At 44.8% G+C, this 18562-nt stretch overlaps 1 non-coding gene across 1 annotated transcript; it reads left to right on the forward strand.

The window, feature by feature from the left end:
- The first annotated feature begins 266 nt into the window (after positions 1-266).
- LOC117084625 lies at positions 267-370 on the forward strand. The gene has a single exon (XR_004437550.1). It is a non-coding gene; the product is annotated as a U6 spliceosomal RNA (small nuclear RNA).
- Positions 371-18562: the final 18192 nt, after the last annotated feature.

Here is an 18562-nt window from a genome sequence, read left to right on the forward strand (position 1 = left end):
GCCCAGTCAAGTTGGCATATAAAATTAACCATTGCAGTGTGTAAAGCACATGTGGGAAAACAGTTTGAGGCAGGTGGAAGAACACTTTGCCCATCATAATGGGAGATAGGGCCCTGAATGTACTGAATGTGAAACCATAAGTGAGTGTACTTGTCAGTGGGACGTGGAAGGACTGTGGCATAATAAAAAATAAATATCTGGTCTTTGTCTTGGCACAGAGTTCCTAAAACACTTGGAATCTCCTGAGTGATAAGAATGTCTTTTGCGTGCTTGCTTTGGCAGCACAGATACTACCATTGGAACAATATAGAGATTAGCATGGCTTCTGTGCAAAGATGACATGCAAATTTGTGAAGCATTTCATTAATAAAAAGAATGTCTTTTGAAAGCTAATGAGATGATTGGTGGCTAGGAGCCCCCACATAGCTTCAGGATTGGGGCTGATCACCAGAAAGACCAAGCCATGATTAGAGGATTGGGAATTTCAGACCCACTCCCCAACTTCCTGGGTGGGGAAAGAGGCTAGAAATCGACAGCAATCATTGATGATCAATTATTTCATCAATCATGCCCATGTAACAAGGACTCCGTAAAACCCCCTAAACAACAGGGTTTGGAGAGTTTCCAAATTGGTGAACACGTGGAGGTGCTGGGAGGTGTGTGCCCAGCAAGGGTGTGGAAGCCCCCCGCCCCTTCTGAGACTTTGCCATATGTGTCTCTTCCATCCAGCTGTTTCTGAGTTGCACTCTTTATCACAAGCCAGGAATGGTGAGTGCAGCACTTTCCTGAGTTCTGTGAGTGTTTCTAGTGGATTTTTGAACCTGAGGGGAGAGGGCTGTGGGAACCCCCAAATTTGTAGTTGCCTAGGCAGAAGGGGGTACCCCATTTGTGACTGGCGTCTGCAGAAAGCACAGTCATGTGGGACTGGGTCCTTCAATTAGTGGAGTCCAAGCCTAACTCTGCCGTTAGCATCAGAATTGAATTGTTGAATTCCCAATTAGTGTAGGAGAATTGGAAAGTTGGTGTCGGGGGAAGAAGAACCCTTTCAAAGACTTACAGGGACTTTATTTTCTCTGTGAAGTAAGACATAAGGTTGCCTAACAAGACAGAATCTGGTTCAGTAATACAAGAAAAATATAAATCATAAAAGTAAGAAGTACAACTCTATTTTAGGGAGACAGTATGGTGTGGTGGCTGACAGGGGAAGTAACCTCACCGTGTTACTAACTGGTGACCTTGGGCGGTCACTTATTCACCCTTTGCCTCTGTGTCCTCATCTGTAAGATGGGGGAGAATTGTAAGCTTGAAGTTCTTGTGAGGAATGCATAAAGAATCCCACCATGTCCTTAGCTCTCACTAATCAATTATTTACTTATTTTTTAATATTTATTTATTTATATTTTTAAAATAACAAATCAAAATTATATCGAGACAATGATATCTTGATATATGTATACTCATTGATTATTAGCTGCTGTTATAATTATTTGCAGTGACACTATTTTCTACCTAAAAACCCAAGAAAAGAAGTTGAAAAATGTCTAAAATACTTTTAAGAACTGTTACTAAGTTGGTAGTGAAAAATCCAAAGCTTTTCTAAATATCAGCATTAATCAGAAAGAAAATATACTGAATAATCCTCCAACTGAAAAAACAAAAAATGCTGGATAAAATATAACAAAAATTAACCTGAACATTCATATGGAAGAGTAAAGGTTCATGGAAGTGTATAAGGTAGGGGAAGACATTCTCTACAAAACATGTAGACTTATACCATAATTAAAGACAGTTTGGTATCCAAAGCAGGAATTTTTTTTTTAAAAGCCAGCGAAATAGAGTAAAACAGCCCTGATCCTAGATGCGAACACTGGTATGCCACAGAGATGCCATAATAAATTGCTGATGAAACAATAGACTTTTACATAAGTGGTTGTGGGAAATTGGTTATTTAGATGGAAATTTAAAAATTCATTCCCCTATATCATACCATGCACAAGAATAAATTCCAAATAGATTAAGTGCCTAATTTTGAAACATGTTTAACATTAGAGGAAACAAATGAGAAAATATCTTTATGACATTGGTGTAGGGAAGAACTTCTTGAACAAGACATAAAGGATATGATTAATTAATTTTACCACCTTAAAATGGAAGCCTTGAAGGCGATAAGAGACACCAATGACAAAGCAAACAGACATTCCCCAGAAGGAGGAAGACACATGCAATGTCCAAAACTAAAGGAGAATTAACCCCCAGCTGATAGAAGAACACCTACAACTCAGCAGGAAAAAGACAAAAATCTGCACAGAAAAATAAGCAGAGACTAGAAACAGGCAATTCAGAGGAGAAGAAATCTAAATGGCAAATAAACACATGAAAACATAATGAAGACCATTAAAACACAGAAAATGCATATTAAAACAATCATAAGATGTTATTCCATACCCATCACCTCGGCAAAATGTATAAAGTGCGACAATAAGCAAGTGTTGGCGGAATGTGGAGCAGTGGAAACTCTGGTGCCCTGCTGGCGGAGTTTAAACTGGCACAGCCACTTTGGAGAACAATTTGGTATTTTCTAGTAAACCTGAAGATACACATACCACATGACCTAGAAATTCCACTTCTAAGTATCCAGCATAGAGAACCTCTGAATTATGTGCAGGAAAAGAAATACGCAAGGATGTTTGCTATTTGCAATGGTTAAAAATAATAGTAACAACATGGGAACAACCTAAATGTCCATCAGTAGGAAACTGGATACATGAATCACAAATCGTGGCATTTTCATGCAGCAGTGAACATGAGTGAAATATATTTGCATTGATATATCTCAAAAATCTAATGCTGGTAGGAAAAAAAAGTTAACAAACAAGATTTATAGTGTGATAATGTGAAGTTTTAATGAACGTAAAACAATTCTACACATTGTTTACAGACACATACATGTTTAATAGAAGTATACAACTGGATGGCAGTTAGCAAAAGAGGTGAGTTGTGGGGAGAGACATTAAAAAAGAGCAGCCGGGCACAGTGGCTCAAGCCTGTAATCCCAGTACTTTGGGAGGCTGAGATGGGCGGATCACGAGGTCAGAAGATCGAGACCATCCTAACTAACACGGTGAAACCCTGTCTCTACCAAAAAATACAAAAAACTAGCTGGGCTAGGTGGCAGATGTCTGTAGTCCCAGCTACTCGGGAGGCTGAGGCAGGAGAATGGCATAAACTCAGGAGGCAGAGCTTGCAGTGAGCTGAGATCGGTCACCACACTCCAGACTGGGCAACAGAGCGAGACTCCATCTCAAAAAAATAAAATAAAATAAAAAAAGAGCAAAAAGAGCTTAAGTGTAATATCTTTTTTAAAAATCTCAAGTAAATTGTGCCACAATAACTAAATTTGTTAAATTTGTCAAATTGTAGTGGTAAGTATTCATTATCTTGTTCTCATCACTCTTCAGTGTTTGGAGATATTTCCTAATAAGAATGAAAATAGATGAACTAAGTCATAAACCCTGAACTCCAGAAAAAGAATAACAGCAACAAAATATGGTGAAAAGGGAAGAATAAAATTGATAAACTTAAAAGCAAAAAAGAAAAATGCTTTTGTATTTTTACATTTCATTAGTGTTTATCAGAAAAACCCAAAGCTTATTCTTTTGAAAAGACTCACAAAATTGGCAATTGGCCAATCTTCACAAATGAGAGAGAAAGACAGAGAGAAAAGGAAGGGAGGGGTACACAAATTCGTATCAGGAAAAATGGAATTCAACTTTAGGTTAAAAGCAGATTTTTTAGAATTGTAAGAACATGCCATGTACAATTATTATTATGTTGTTGTTAATGCTTAATGAAATAACCAACTTTCTAGGAAAATATAAATCATCCAAATCAGCCCAAGAAAAAGTAGACAATTTGAAGAACTCAATGAGCTTAAAATACACTATAAGTGTAACCCCAAGATCTATCTGTAAAATAACATCATGATGAGATCAGTGTGTGGGTGCATTCTACCAAGCCATCTCATGACACTGTTTCAGAATGTGGAAAAAAATCAGGACACCATGCAAAGCAGGCTGTGACCAGTTCTGCTGGGCAACACGCTCACTCTCACTCCTGGTCCCTCCATGCCTTTTTAACTCCGCCAAGAGAGGCTGGAAAAATGAAATACTTTGCCCTTCTTCTTTGCAGGTAGAGGTTCCCATATGACAATTCTGGCCAATGAAACACAAGCAGAAATGTTCTGGGAGGTTCAGGGAAAGCTTTTACCTTCCTGGCCAAAGCCAGCAGGGTATCTGGTGTCTCCCCATCCCCGGCCCCTTGCCATGGACACAATGCCTGGCGCTGAGCTGGTCGCCTTGCAACCATGGATGAAAGATGTTTGTCCAGGCCTCAGCGGATGCCTGGAAGAATGTCAGCAGCCCCTGCCTCTAAACTTCTCGTCTCAGACGCTGGTGAAAGGTTTAGTTATTTGTTTTTGTTCCTTATGGCTGAGTCATTTCTAAAATAAGCACAAACCTGTTAGAAAACCCAATCAAGGACACCCTAAGAAAGTGCAGCCGATCTTATATATAAACAGATGGACATAATCTCAAATAAAACATTAGCAAGTCAAGCTCAGCAGTGCTTTAAAGAAAATGCCAAGTAGAATTTAGCTCAGGACTGTAAGGATAATTTCACACGAGAAAGGTCATAATGTCATTCGCTTCATTTAATAGACTAGAGAAAAGTCACATATTCATCTCAATCAATGCTGGAAAAAACATTTGGTGAGTTCCAAAACTCATTCACAGTAAGGATTCTTGATGAACCATGTATAGATGTTATCTTCTTCCATTGAGTAGAACTTCTACCTGAAATCTGCCTCAAACATCGAACTCTGGGAACATGAACACAATGCCCACTGGAGGGAGGAGGTGGGCAAGGGTATGTGCTCCCACTGGCACTACTCAGTATCAGCTTGAGTGGATGCAAGTTAACAAGAAAAAAGAATAAGCACAGGCTTTGGAAAGGGAGAGAAATAATTGTCATTATTTATAAGCAATATAGTCACATATCTAGAAAATCTAACAGATTCTACAAGGAAGAAACCATTCTGTGGCCTCTTTTTCACAGTGCAGATTAGAGATATCATTAGTACATACCCCAAAGGGTTGTTAATTAAGTTTATACATGCGAAGATCTTGGAATGGTGCCCTGCACATGGTAAGCACTAATAAGGTATCTAAGATCAACATCCAAAAATCAATAACATTTCTATTGACTAATTATAATTTTTTCTTAGAAATTGAAAGCCCATTAGCAATAGCAACAAAACTTATACATACCTAGAAATAAACCTAACCAAAGACGTGATTTCTTAGACAGTAGATGACAAAATCCTATTAAGACAGTGGCCCCCAACCTTTTTGGCACCAAAGACCAGTTTTGTGGAAGACAAATTTTCCACGGATGAGGGGAGGGGAGATGGTTTCAGGATGAAACTGTTCCACCTCAGATCATCAGACATTGGATTCTCATAAGGAGCATGGAACCTAGATCTCTTGCATGCACAGTTCACAACAGGGCTCAAACTCTTATGAGAATCTAATGCCAAGAATCTAATGATCTGACAAGAGGTGGAGCTCAGGGGGTAATGCTCATTGCCTTGCCACTCACCTCCTGCTGTGTGGCCCAGTTCCTAACAGGCCATGGACCGTTACCAGCCTGTGGCCCAGGGGTTGGGGACCCCTGCATTAAGGGACTGCTATGATCTGAATCTTTATGCTACCCCTCCCAAATTCATATGTTTAAACCTAATCACCAATGTGATAGCTTAGGGAGTGGGGCCTTTGAGAGGTGATGAGGCCATGAGGGTGGAGTCATCATGAATGTGACTTGTACCTTTATAAAAGCAACTTCAGAGAGCTTTCTGGGCCTTTTTACCACCATGTGAGGACAGCAAGAAGGTACCTTCTAAGAAGCAGAAAGCTTTCACCTGACACCATAACTGCTGGCTCCTTGATCTTGGATTTCCCAGCTTCCAGAACTGTGAGAAATAAATTTCTGCTGTTTATAGTCACCCTGTTTAAGGTATTTTGTTATAGCAGCCCAAATGGACTAAGATGGGGTCAACACAGAAGACTTGAACAAATGCAGAGCTGAACCGTGCCTGAGGGGTGTCATGAAATATGCCATCGCCCTCCAGAGTAAGTCTGGGGTTCAGTGCAATGCCAATCCATGTCACATAGGATTCTTCCTAGAATGCACCCAGCTGGTTCTCAGCTGTATGTGGGGAGAGTAAATACATGGATAACATAAAACAGGCCTTCAGAAAAGAACAAGAAGACCCAAAGTCACCTGTACAATGAACTTTCTTTTCCTCCTATGGGTGTGTCTTGGTCATTAAGTGGAATTGCTGATGCATGCAGGCCCCCTGTCAGACCCTGATCCCCAGTGTCCAGTGATCCTCCCAAAGGATGTACCAATTAATGGCACTAATAGAGGATGACTACTCCTTCCCTAACACAGTGGATTTTCTCTATTTTTAATATTTGACAATTTAATTGAAAAATAATGTCTCACTCTTTTAAAAATTATTAGGTGCTTACGTACTCCCTCAGGGCAGCTGGCAGGATCAGGGTGCCTGCTTTTCTATTAGAGTGCTAGGCCTCATGACTTTAAGGTATGTAGTCACATAAGTACAGAACCATTAGGTATAGAGCCAGGAGGGAAACTTTTAGATCTATGCACAGGTCTACTTTGCTACTAATGCTAAACATGCTTCCAGGTGATGTGTCTATCTGCACTCCTACCACGTAGGGGCCTTCTTGTTGCTCTACACCAGTGTCAACTCTTGGTATTGTCAGACTTTATTTCAGCCATGCAGCAGCATTTCACTGTGGTTTCAATATGCATTTCTGCAGTTGCAGTGAGGCAGGGCACCTTTTCATAAGTTTATTGGTATTTGCATACCCTCCTTGTGAGGTGTCTGTTCAAATCTGCTTTCCCCCTGCGCTCTTTGTCTTTTTTTTTTTTTTTTTTGAGATGGAGTCTCACTCTGTCACCCAGGCTGGAGTGCAGTGGCATGATCTCGGCTCACTGCAACCTCCACCCCCCAAGGTTTAAGCAGTTCTCTGCCTCAGTCTGCTGAGTAGCTGGGATTACAGGCACGTGCCACCATGCCCGATTAATTGTTTGTATTTTTAGTAGAGACGGGGTTTCACCATCTTGGCCTGGCTGGTCTGGAACTCCTGACCTCATGATCCACCCGCCTCGGGCTCCCAAAATGCTGGGATTACAGGCATGAGCCACAGTGCCCAGCCATCTTTTTTGTATTATTATTGATATGAAGACCTTGGAATACATTCTGGATTGCAGTCCCTTGTCAGTCTGTGCACTGCAGTCTGTGGCTTGCCTGTCACCCTCTCCCTGTTACTTTATACCTGCTTGCTGACCTCACCTACACCTTTATTGGGCTTTATTGAGGGACATCTCCAGCTCATTTCACACCTGGAGGAAGCTCTGTTCCTTCCCTTCCATCAGGATGTCTGCATTTTCCACTACTGGCCTATCGACCTCTCTCCTCCAGCTCAGAGCCCTGCTTTCTGCTCCATACTGTCAGCCTAAACCCCAAGCCCCAGTCCTCCCCTCACACACAACACTGAATACGCAAACACAAGTGCACACACGCAGGCCTCCTAGGAGGTGTGGCCGCTGCTGGAGTTTGAGAGAAGATTGGTTGGTAGATGGAGAATGCCAGGGTTTACCTGGGGCCAAGCAGTTCTGTGGGTGCCCCCCGAGAAGAAAGTGAAGTCACTGAAATGTACAAGGCCTCCTTCCCCAAACCCTGCCCTGCCCACGCTCTGCCTGCCTGCCAGGCTGCTCCTCCTCCCCCTCCTTGTGGCCACGCCTGGGATGCCCTCCTTAGTCCCTCCCAAACTGGCTTTTTTTTTTTCATCAGCTTGTGATGTGATTTACATACAGTGAAATTCATCTATTTTAGGTGTAAAGTTTGAGTTTTGGCAAATAAACTCAGGCACATAGCCAGCACCATGACTGAGGGGTGGAATGTTTCCATCACTGCCACAGGCCCCTCCCTGCCCCAGCAACGACTGTCTGTGCCCTGTCAATACAGCCAACGGGGCAGTCGCGTTTCGGTGCTTTCTGTGGTCCTGAAATGTAGATGGGCTAATGGTGTCCGCTTCTGCAGGTGGTAGAAAGAAATTCAAATGAGATTTATGGGAGGCCGAGACGGGCGGATCACGAGGTCAGGAGATCGAGACCATCCTGGCTAACACGGTGAAACCCCGTCTCTACTAAAAAAATACAAAAAACTAGCCGGGCGAGGTGGCGGGCGCCTGTAGTCCCAGCTACTCCGGAGGCTGAGGCAGGAGAATGGCGTAAACCCGGGAGGCAGAGCTTGCAGTGAGCTGAGATCCGGCCACTGCACTCCAGCCCGGGCGAGAGCGAGACTCCGTCTCAAAAAAAAAAAAAAAGAAATGAAATTTTGTGAAAAGAGGTGGAAGATCTATCTTCAGCTTTGAAATCCACATTTATCATGCCCTGCCCTGTAACAGGGTCCACTTTGCAGAGCCCTGAGGGGCCTGGGTGAGAAAGTCTTCCTTCAGGGGGCTCAGGTTACAGCCCAGCACAAGCCTGGGAAGGGCTTCTGAGGGAATGAGGTGCTCCTGTACCCTCACAGGAGTAAAGGAGACCAGGTTCCAGTCAGAAGATGCAAGTCCAGAAGCAGAGAGTCAGGGCTCGGATTCCAGGTCTGGGCAGGTGCTCCAAAACACTGCAGAAAGGATTTCCATTGTGCAGGCTGGGGTCCCACATCCTCCATCCTCGAATGCCTGGGCTTCCCTTGCCCCCGTGGGGAGGACAGGGCCGGCACCTACATTCATACAGGATGAGCACAATTGCAGGCCTGAGAGCCTCAGGAGATCCAGCACTTGAGAGAGAAAACTGCTTCCTAAGTACATCCAAAACTGAGTTTTAATATGCAGCGAGACAGAAACTGTAGAGATGGGGAACAAACAACTGGTCTCTGGAGTGGGGGATGGTCTGGAGTTAGAGTGAAGAGTGAGTGCAGGGGCTATTTGTGAAGAGGGAGCAGTTCTACATCTTGATTTGGGTGGAGGTTCCGTGAATCACCCCATGATGAGAGGTACGGGACTCAGCCCTCATCACGCCAGCACCAGCGTCCTGGTTCAGGCATCGTGCCATTGCTTTGTAGGATGCAACCACTAGGAGAAGCTGGGAGGGCACACAGCCTCTCTACCATCTTTCTGACTTCCTGTGAATCTATAATTATGATAAAACTAAAAAGATAAAAAAGGACAGTAGCGAGTTAGTACAGTACTGAACAGCGAGATCTTCATCATAAACTGCATCATTGGGGAAATGCAGGATGAGATTGAGGAGGGAGTTTCTGCCACGCAGGGAGGTCAGCAGGAGGAGGATGGTGTGGAAGCTGACTGGGTCCAAGAAGGGGGACCAGTGTCCCCTCAGTTCCTCCACCTTCACCAGTCCTGGGAGCAACAAGACGTTGCAAACACCGGGCAGGCTGAGAAAGCACCTGGAAGCCTGCGTGCCTCTTAGAAAAACCCTGTGTTCCATCCAGTGCCAGAACCCATGCCCTGCTCGGAGATGCATCTGAAAATCTGAGTGTTGGGCCTGAGGGTGAATCACAGAGTCCCACACACCTTTGGCAAAACAGCCAGAACCCCCTGAGTCCAGAGCAGGTGTGGAAAGACTGTGTAGATAAGTGGGCCAGAAGCAGCCAGCATCAGGCTGAGACGCCCTCTACACCACAGCCACAGCAGTGACTAGGGACATGAGCAGTAGACACCAGCTCCCCAAAGCCAAGAGACTGGAGGCCCACCCCAGATCAGCAGGTGCCAGGCTGCAGTGCCCAGAGCCAGCTGATGCAATCACCCTCAGGAGAAGCTGCAGGCATCCCAGGGCAACTTACACCTCTCCTGGCCAAGGGGAGAGAAGCAGGGAGGGGCAGCCCATGAGGCTGATAGAATGGTCATGGTCATCCAAGAGGAGACAGTTACAAAGCAACTCTGTCTCATTACAAGTATTAATATTAAGTGCTTTCTGCTGCAAACAAAGTTGCCCTAGTGTTGGGAGGAAAGCTGGGACAGATGTGGGATAGATCTGGGGTCTCTGCCCACAGGACCAGCCTCCACATCCACCAAATGCCCCCGCTGGTGATGCTGGGGTTCAGCCGGCTGCCTAGACCCTGAAGGCAATGGGTCACTCGACAGCTCTTAAGATTTCACAGGCACTTCAAACACAGCCAAAGCCAGGGTCCAGGTGGTTCCCTTGTACTTGTTCTTGTACTTGTTCTGCTCCAAGGTTCCTGACCTCCTGCTCATGATCTGTGCAAGCCAGAAGTTGGGGGCCATCCTTGACATCTTATCTGTTTTCCCCTTACACTCACTCCATCAAAAAGCCTGGCCACTCCTCCTCACAAAACACATCATGGAACAATCCATTTCCCTTGAACTCGCTGATCCCACTCTGATCTACCTCCTGCTAGGATTTTAAGCCTTCTAACTGGAATCTGCATAACCACAGTAAGTTCTCCCTCCTTAAAAAAATGCACAATCATTCCTTGATAGAATCTGAGCATCCAGAGCTCAGTTTCCCATATTGTCTCCAAACTGTCTTACATAATTCATTTGAATCTAGTTCTGAACAAGGTCCACATATAATACAAAGTTGTTATATCTCTTGCCCAGAAAAGTCTCTCCTCACTTGATTTAAAATGCAATGACATAGTGCAGAAACCAGCTCAGTGTCCCACATGCTGCCTCATCTCCTTGCTTCCTCGTGGTGTCCTCTAGATTGTCCTTCTATCCCCTGGATTTTCTGCAAGTGAAAGTTAGCTCTAGGACCACATTGTCCAATACTGTAGCCACTAGCCAAAAAGAGCTATTTAAATTAATTAAAATAAAATGAAATGTAAAATTCAGTTTTAATTTTAATAAAATCCAGTTGTATTAGCCTCCATTAAAGTGCTCAGTAGTCACACATGGCTTGGGCTGCCTTACCACACAATATGGATACAAACATTTTAGAATCATGGAAGTTCTATTGCACACTGCTGCTGTAGAGTTTGGATTAGATTCAAATTTGACTTTCTTGGCAAGAGTCTTCCATTGGTGTTATTGTGTGCTTCATATCACACCTACCAGGAGGTGTGCAGTGTCCAGCCATCCCACTAAGATGGGGATGGTGGACTCAGTGATGACAACCCGATTCCTGCATCATCCATCATAAATCTCTGTTTGCCTTTTAGCTAACAGTTTTAATCATTGATGATCATTATCTGAATCAATCATTTCATCAGAATTTGGAAAATGGTGATTTTTAAAAATCCTTTCATTTCTTCCGTATTTATTACGGACCACAATCTTCCTATAAGAAAAATTTTAGAGAGAGATTTTTAAATTCAAAGCCAATTGCTACTTACCTGCTTACATCCTTCAATAGCTTCCCCAAAATTGTAGGACAGGGCCCATACTTCTTTTTTTTTTTTTTTTTTTTTTTTTTGAGGTGGAGTCTTACTCTGTCGCCCAGGCTAGAGTGCAGTGGCGTGATCTCGGCTCACTGCAACCTCTGCCTCCCTGGTTCAAGTGATTCTCATGTGTCAGCCTCTCGAGTAGCTGGGATTACAGGAGTGCACCAACACACCTGGCTAATTTTTGTATTTTTAGTAGAGGTGGGTTTGTGCCATGTTAGCCAGGCTGGTCTCGAACTCTTGACCTCAGGTGATCTGCCCACCTCATCCTCCCAAAGAGCTAGGATTATAGGCATGAGCCATCGTGCCCAGTGGGCCCATACTTCTAAGGCCCGGTATAACCTGGCTCTGCCTAGCTCTGTAGCCTATAATACATGGCCTTGTCCTCCCTGCTCTAGCACCCGGGGTCCTTCCAGTCTCCGAATCATATGATGCTCCTCCTGGCTCTGTAAAACCTGCTATCTCTGCCTGGAATGTACTTTCTGGTTCCCTTCCTCTCAACCTGGTTAACTCCTACCCAGTCTTCCAGGCTAAAGTCAGAGGTCCCCTCTTTGAAAAAACCTTCTATGCTGCACAGACCAATATGCTTCCCTATAATGCTTCCTTTGAGCACCCTCTTCCTCCTCCACAGCCCTCAGTGTAACATGCAATTAAATATTCTTTGTGTGTTATACTTAATGTCTGTTCTTCCCTCACTAGGCTCAGGTCCCTCTTGGCACTAACCGTGCCTATCTGGTTCATCATGGTGTCCCCAGCACCAATGGCCTGGCACATAGGGGTCCTCTGTTCCTTGTTAAGGGAATTTAGTGAGTGAGCTGGAGATTGGTAAGTGGGAGCAGGGAAAGCTGTGAAAGGAACCTGTGCTTATGAAAACGGCCAGGGCAGCATCCTACACATACACCCCGAGGGACTTCATACATACATACATACACCTGAGAGGGACTTCCCAGGGCAAATGTCCACACTGCTCAGAGCCTGAATAGGACTCTCACTGGGTCACAGAACATGCAAACCACGCCCTCAGTACAGTAGACTGAGGGGGACATGATCACTGTCCTCCAAGGCCACTTTACCTGGAAGGGCTGTGGGTCACAGCTGTACTGGGGAGGGAACTGGAGAGCTGTGAACCCAGACTGGTGCAGCAGAAAGAAGTATAAATATTTATATGAGTGCACTATGTATAGTTCAATGCTAACAGAATTGCAAATCTCAGAGAAATGGAATATTGTAAATAAATTAACCAAAATCGATTCAAGAAGTGAAGGCCTTTGAGCAGACCACAAACATGAGCAAAGCTAAGTCATATCTGAAAAAGCTCTGGGCCCAAATGGTTTTATGGGTTTTTTCCAACGTTCAAATAATGAGTATGTACTAGCCACACCATATAAACCAATGCCATGTTAACTTCCAGGGGTGGCTAGGGCTCTCAAAGTGTGGTTGGTTCTCAAACAAGCAATCTTGGCATCACCAGGGAACTTGCTAGAAATGCAAGCTCTCAGTCTCACCACAGACTTAGAGAATCAGATACTTGGGGGCTGGGCCCAGCCCTCTGTGCTGTAACAAGCCCTCTGATCTAAATAATGTAAAGTCTGAGAACTCCTGAGGCTAACAGAACATCTCTAATCTAGTGGTTTGGATTTCTCATCTCTCCTTACCCAGATATGGCTAATTCTAATTCTGCCTCACACAGCTGTGTGTCCAGATCTTTGTATTTTTATATTAGGCAAGTTATTATTAATCAAAGAATTTTCAGTCCATTTATCTGCAATTTCTCAATTTCATGTTTTGAAAAATAGGGTCCTTACCAAATGACTTATTTTTTAAATTATCAACTAATAGATCCTCATTATTAAAACCAGAAAATGCATATAAGTATAAATAAAAAATTATGATAGCCCATGATTCTATCTCCCAAAGATAATCCATGTCATCATTTTGGTATGCACACTTCCAGACCTTTTCCTTATGCATAGATAACATTTCTTTCCATCACAATAAAATCAATAAGCTTGTATAAACTCCATGGTAACTTGCCTTTTTCATTTCATAATATATCATGGACAATTTTCCTTGTTAATCAATAAACTTTTATTACATTTTTCTCAAAGTCCTTACTGTGTAATTTTCTAAACTAACCTCCTATTGTTAGGATATTTCACATTGATTAAATGAGTTCATACTGGGAAAGTACTGAGGACAGTGCCTGGCATCTGGTAATTGCTATATAAATAATTGGCTTCAAAATGTGTTAGTAAAAAAGCAACAAAAATATAGAAGAAAATGGCAAATCCACATGCTTCACGGGAGATTTTTTAACACACACTTTTGGGAAAACTCCAAATCAAGCACACAAAAAATAGGGAAAGCTATGAGGACTGGACTAGCACAATCAAAAAGCTGAAGGTAGATAGGTGGAGATGGACCCAGGAGAACCTGTCCATGCTTTTGTGTCAGGTGCGTGCGGCACCACAGCAGTGAGAACCTCCACACCCTTCACCCAGGTGTCCACTGTCATGCTGCATTCTCTCCCAGGGTCCTCTCCTGACCAGGGCTCATGGCTAACCCAAGAAACCCTTCAGAGGCTGCTGTCTGCCCTCCCCACATCCTGGCCCTCAGGCTGCAGCAAAGCTCTGCTGCTCTGAAACTCAAACCTGCCTTTTTTTTTTTTTTTTTTTTTTTTTTTGAGACAGAATCTTGCTCTGTCACCCAGGCTGGAGTGTCAAGGCACAATCTTGGCTCACTGCAAGCTCCGCCTCCCAGGTTCACGCCATTCTCCTGCCTCAGCCTCCCGAGTAGCTGGGACTACAGGCGCCCACCACCACGCCCGGCTAAGTTTTTTGTATTTTTAGTAGAGATGGGGTTTCACCATGTTAGCCAGGATGGTCTGGATCTCCTGACCTCGTGATCCGCCGGCCTCGGCCTCCCAAAGTGCTGGGATTACAGGTGTGAGCCACTGCGCCCGGCCAAACCTACTCTTTTAACTAAACCTCCACCATGGCTGCAGTTACTTGGGCCCCCAGGTCCCTGGAGCATGGGACCACCTGACTCAGCCCCGTATCCCCCCTGGCCCCAGCTGCAGCCACAGTGGTCTGTGGGCTCCTGGGAGGGGTCTGCTCCCTCCTCGGGAGGCTTGGTAGCTGGGCTGCCATCTGCCTTTGAGGTCCCTGCCCCACTCCACCTGGCAGGGCTGACTCCCACTCCCTTCAGACCCTCCTCCTGGAGTCATTGTCCCCTGACTTCAGAGAAGTAGGTCAATTACATGCTCTGCCCCTCTCCTGGCCAGTGGGCAACACTTGCGGTGAGTACCTTTGTTGCTGGGATTAAACAGATGGCTGGATTGACCCCACCAGCTTCTCGCCTAAGACAGCCCCGGAGAGGTGGACCTTTGACAGGGAACCTGATCCCCTCGTCTTCCTGAGCCACACCAGGGGCCTGGCCCCACCCCCTCACACGACAGTGTTTGGCTCCACCCCCTCACATAAGGGCACCAAGTGTGGGGCCTCAGAACTGCTTCTTGCTCTGGAGCTGGGAGGAGGAGGCTGGTGCATCAGGGCTGGGGCACAGCGCCCAGCTGACCTTGGACTGCGGTGCTGCCGGGACACCCAAGACTGCAGGCTGCCCTCAGGAGCACTTCAGCACTAAAGAGCCTGCTGGGAGAGTCGGGCATGTGTGTTCGAGATCTCAGGAGAGAGAGCAGCTTTTGTCGGTGGGGGTGAGTCTTCTTTCCTTTTTCTCGGACGGGACATCCTGCCTCCCGGACAAAAGCTGACCTTGTTCATCTACCTCCTTCTTCAGCATCTGGGGTGCCCTAATCAGCCCTTCCTGTCCCAGCACCCGCATGCTCCCTCCCCTCCTGTTGGCTCTCTGTCTTACAAACAAGCCCAGTTCTCATTACAAACACACACACACACACACACACACACACGCACACACCCCTCTTCCCCACCCTTCCCAGCTGCCAGCCTACCTACCCCTTGTCTCCCCCAGAGCCATGTTTCAGAAGAGCATAATTCAGGCTTCCACAATGAGACTCCCCTACCAGGGAGGGAGGCTGGAAGACAAGGGTCAGCTGGTTTGCAGCCTGGGCCTCCACCTATCCCGATCCTGCCTACTGACACCAGCTCCCAAGTGTTTGCCCCTCCTTCACCTAGGATTGCCTTCTGGGGCCTCCCTCCCACCCACAGCTTCCTGTTCCAGATCCATCATACACAATTGAGGGAGAGAAGCAACTTGCAGGGTTGAGGGTGAATTGCCTCTTTTAAGTTTTCATCATTGCCAAATTGACCTCTGAAGAGATTATGTGAATTTTTGCTCCCACCAGGAAGAATTCAGCCAGTTTTCCCATTCAGTACTATCAACCTTTTCCATCTTGGCCAACCTCAGTGAAAACTGAGTGTCCTTTCTTTTTGTTTGGTTCTCATTGGTGTCAATTTCATACATACAATGTAGAATCAAGTAGTATCACAGAACTGATGTGAAAAGGAGATGCCTCCAACCACCCTCCCAACTCTTTCCAGCTAGTTATTTGGGTATCTACTTCCATATCTGCAAATAACATGCTAGCACACAGCTTTTAGTCCTAGGCATTATAGAATTTAGCTCATTGTGGAGTTTAGCTCCTTTACACCACCTCTATATGCTCAGACACACCAGGGATACTACCAATTCCATCCTCCCGAAGCACCCTTCCTAGGAACCTTCTGACCTGCTCCATCCCAGACCAGCCTGGCTCACAGCTGTCACCAGGGCCCCTCACCTCCCTCCTGCATTGAGTCCCTTGCTTTCCTTTATCTGGGTTTACCCCCTCATTTTGATGCTGTATGTCCTATAGTAGTTTTCCCAGAGAGGAAGAGTACATAGGAGATAAACTTGTGATCTTGCCTATTTTAAAATGTATTGATTCTAGCCTCACCCTTAATTTATATTTTGCCTGGGTTCAGAATTCTAAGTTGGAAAGTAACTTTCCTTTAGAATTTTGAAAGCATTATTCCATTTTCTTTCAGCTTCTCAGACAGATGTTGAAGTTCAAAATCATTCCAATTGTGATACCTTTGTATTTGTTTTATTTGAGGAATGTAAGATTTTCTTTGTACCTAGTGTTCTCATATTTCACAATAGTGTACATTGTGTGGGTCTATTTTCATTAATCTACTACACCCTGGGTGGGCTCCATTCACTCTAGAAACATCCTTCAGGTCTGGGAACTTTTCTTGAATCATGTCTTTGATAAACTCCCCTCCATTTTCAGTTTTATTTCTGTAACCCCTGTTATTCAGATGTTAGACATCTAGTGACCCTTTACTTATTTTTCTCCCACTTTTCACTTTTGTAATTTTGTTCTACTTTCTGGGGTATTTCCTCAACTTCATTTTCCAACCCTTGTGTGTTTCTTTTTAGCTATTCTATTGTTCAAAGTGCTTTTTCCCCCATGGTATTCTGTCTTTATTTTAAGGATATAGTCTTACTTTTTTGAGGATACTAATTAGCTTTGAGAATTTTTCCTCTCTACGTGTTCTTTGTCCTCCAAGTTTTACTTTTTAGTTTTATTTTGTTCCCTGTCTTTGAGATAGCAGAGCTATCTGATCTAATAATGGCTCTACATTTGGTCCAGTTTTGTGCTGGTCGTCTCTAACTTGCATGCTGCAGGCTTTCTGAAGAAGTCCAGAGATGCACAGTTTTTGGCTCATCTGCATAAGTGAGGCACTGAAGGGCTAGTCGAGAGTCCTGAACCTGTGATGTGGCTGCAAGATTTGGCTGGGTCTTGTGTTTGGGGAAATGCCAAAGTTACTACCTTTAGATCTTTCCATTGACTGATTGACTGAGACAGCATCTCACTCTGTCACCCAGGCTGGAGTGCAATGGTATGATCATAACTCACTGTGGTCTCCCCCTCCTGGGCTCAAGCAATTCTCCTGCTTTAGCCTCCCTAGTAACTGAGACTACAGATGTGCGCCATCATGCCCAGCTAATTTTTGTATTTTTTGTAGAGACGGGGTGTCACCATGTTGCCCAGTCTGGTCTCAAACTCCTGGGCTCAAGCAATTCTGCCCGCCTTGGCCTCCCAAAGTGCTGGGATTACTTTTAAATCTTAGGTCAAATTTTCCTAAGAAGGCCCTTTTATTTTCCTGCCTGAAGGGAATTGGGCTGGCATGCTGGGAGCTGAGAGGAAGAGAGCTGGGGTCTCAGCAGAACATAAAGATCTTCTCCCACCCCTGCCTCAGTTTTCAGTCCAGAGAAAATTTTAGTCTCTTCTGCTGGAAGAAGGAAGGGGAGGGCACATGGCCATGTTTGGGGGAGGTGTGTCTCCCAGCTGGCAACTTGTCGGATAGTCCTTGAAAGTCTAATTGGTCTTCTGCTTTTAGTCTCGTCTTCATCCCACTTCATATCATCTCCAATCCCACTGCCTGATCCAGGAATTCTACATCTCCTCAGTGGCTCTGCGGTGGAGAACAAGTGGCTTCTCAGCGTCCCCGCTGCTGGCTGAGGTTTCCGTTCCTCAGCGTCCTCCTTCTGCTCAGTCAGTTCCTGCATGGCCATCTGCTTTCTCACCACCCAAATCTCCTTCCTGTTTTCTCTCACATTATAGCTGTTCTTGTGGGCTAATGGCTTGTTCAATTTCCCTTACTGTTATGGTGGGGCTGGGGAGGGGCCCTCATGAGTACATACATGTTGCCTGCCATCTTTACCTAGAAGTTCAGCCCAGTCTTTCAATTTGAATAAGTTTGAACATCTTTTCTCATGTTTATTGACGTCTCATCTCCTGACCCATCTTATGTGGTTTTTTTATTGCCATCATTTGGTCATTTCTCAGTGGAGTTGCTCATCGTCTTGCTACTCAATACCGGTAGTTTTTTTTCCCCCATAACTGAACATAATTTCTAACTGCCCCCATTTTGTTTATTGGGAATTATTTTCTGAGGAAATCTGAACGTATTCAGAGGTTCCCCATCCTCTGTGCAGTGAGGATTTCCACCTCGAACAGAAGGCTGCATCTGTGTGAAAGTGGGTGTGAGGCTCACCAATGGGAAGCATTATGTGGGTTCATCTGCT

Source organism: Trachypithecus francoisi, unplaced genomic scaffold (genome assembly GCF_009764315.1).
Source record: "Trachypithecus francoisi isolate TF-2019V2 unplaced genomic scaffold, Tfra_2.0 Lachesis_group0, whole genome shotgun sequence".
Taxonomy (NCBI): domain Eukaryota; kingdom Metazoa; phylum Chordata; class Mammalia; order Primates; family Cercopithecidae; genus Trachypithecus; species Trachypithecus francoisi.